The sequence below is a fragment of the Salvelinus sp. IW2-2015 genome, unplaced genomic scaffold (genome assembly GCF_002910315.2).
Source record: "Salvelinus sp. IW2-2015 unplaced genomic scaffold, ASM291031v2 Un_scaffold1602, whole genome shotgun sequence".
In the NCBI taxonomy this organism is placed as follows: domain Eukaryota; kingdom Metazoa; phylum Chordata; class Actinopteri; order Salmoniformes; family Salmonidae; genus Salvelinus; species Salvelinus sp. IW2-2015.
The window spans coordinates 222,031-224,526 of record NW_019943024.1 but is presented as its reverse complement, the minus strand read 5'-3'; positions in this window follow the sequence as shown (position 1 = coordinate 224,526).

Here is a 2,496-nt window from a genome sequence, read left to right as displayed (position 1 = left end):
TAATAATAATAATATATATAATATATATATAATAATATAAAATATATATAATATATTAATAATATATATAATAATATAATATAATAATAATAATAATAATATATTAAATATACATATTATAATTAATATAATGATATAATAATAATAATGAGAAAGAGGTTGTGTGTTGTTTCGCAGTTATGACACACGCACCAACTGCTCAGGCAAGGCCTATATTTTCAGACAACAACAGAACACCTGCATTGCATTGTTAAAATGTATTAACGAATCTGTAAAAGGTTATGCTTGTGGAGGTTAACGTTGCCTCAAGGCACCAATCAACTAAAAACTCATGGACTTTTTTTTTTTTAAGCAAAGCACTGGTTAAACAGGCTCATCCAGACCAGTTAAAACGGAGAGCAAATTTTATTTGAAATGTTTTCCAGAACAGAAAAATAATCATGTCAGTGTCAGCTGGCTGGTTGGGTGGCAAACGAACATGTGTTCATGCTATTTTTAAGGCTTTAAAGAGGTTAGAGAGAGACTGTCCAGCTAGCACACTGACTGGGGGGTGAGGAAGAAATGATTTGTTTTGTTGTCTTTGTATGCATATGACAGTAGGATTCTCCACAGGATTCACAGTCTAGCTCAAACCAGGGCTAACGGAGGGTTCCTTTGCTCGCTATTCCCCCCAAAAATGAAAAGCCGCAAAAAAGTCGTAGGAACTACCAGAAGGAACGTCGCGCTAGTGCGACCAGTGAAGCGGCTTTGAGGCACCTAAGAGTAGACGGATGGATTTAAAGAGAAGTGTTCTGTGAAAACGCCTGCGTTTTTAATTTTGGTGTCGTACGGGTCTTTGAGACATTGTGATTACGATTATCATTCTTGGCAAGACCTCAACAGTAGTAAGGCTCTTTAGTGACTTTCCACAGGCAGAGCTAAGTGAAACATTTCATTTACCGCAATGAACTGTTAGTGTTGGAGGGGTGAAGGGTACAAGCAGCTGACGGTGAATTAAAATCGAATGTAGGTTGGGTGAAGGGTTTACAAGCAGCTGACGTGAATTAAAATACTTGAGGTTTCTGACGGTAGATTTTTCTCCTCTGCCTGTCCTCCCGCTTTTTCCGCTTTCCCCCCCAGCCCTTGCTCTCCCGGTGTCTGAATGGTGGACTGTGTATGTAAGTCCAGGGTGTGCATCTGCCACCTGGTTACTATGGAGACAGCTGTGACAAAGGTAAATCACTGAACATGGAACACAGTACACATTTCGTAGCCCGGACAACACACCTCATTCACCACTGGGGAACAACGAACTCCAAGCGAGCTCGGGTTTGTTGTTTGAGTTCTGAAAAGGGTCTATTGATGAGTTTGGTTACTAGCTACCTTTTGAGAGGGGATCCGCAAACGCGGTTAGCGATCAGTTGTCTGGGACCACTACTTATCGTCCCGGGATCCTCCAAAAGTCTATAGAGCTGCTTGGCGTAGCAGCTAGCCTAGCTGCTAAATAGCTAGAGTTTAGTCAACTTTTCCTGAAGCTTGAACACAGCCCGCGACGTGGTTAGCCCTTGTGGCTGGGGCGCGTATTGTCCAAGGCTTGTGGCCTGTCTAAATCCCTGCTGGTTGTGTTGCTGTCTCCATCTGCCTTGCGAATGTCCTGTCTGGAACTGCGTGGAGTACCACATTAGCCTACGTTGCTACCATGGCATCAAACCAGGCCGGCGAGAGTACCACCGAGGGACAGTAGTTCTCTCTTTCCACAGGTTGAGAATCTTTTAAACGACCGATAAATATCACGCAGAGGATTGTTATTAACAACAGGAAATAGCTTCCAAGAACTTTGTCCAAATCAGAGATGATAAATAAATAAAAAGATGATCTACGGCAGAGAGGTCAGGATATTAAGATGATCTGACGCAGAGAGGTCCAGGACGTTAAGATGATCTGACCAGATGAGGTCCAGGATGTTAAGCATGATCTGACCAGAGAGGTCCAGGACGTTAAGATGATTACCAGAGAGGTCCAGGACGTTAGAACAGTTTTCAGTTCTCGCAGGGAGAAGCTGGACTGTCCCTGAAAGAGACTTGCAGCAAGATGACAACAACTGTAAGTTTCACATGTGGATTGACATCAGCACTCTCTGTGGAATCATTTATTAAGATGGCCGGGGAAAAATATCTAGAGGGCAAATCCAGGAGAAATAACACGTTGTTGGATGGCATACCATAGTCTTCACATCACTGGGACAAGTCTGAGGAGAAAGGAAGACAAATGAGTCACTTTAAAAGCTGCCAACTGGATCATGGGGAGATTGAAAGTGGAGCCACGCCCACGGTCTGTGAACACCTGTAACCAGCCCAGGAGACAGACACGGCCGATATGTGGTCAGGGTCCTGAGGGTTTAAGGACAGATGGCTGTCCTGGAGAGAGCCAAGAACTTTGAGATGAACAAAACATCTTTCTTAACGATGGACTTCTCCGTAAGCTGTACAACCAGAAGCGGAAAAGACTTATCGCAGC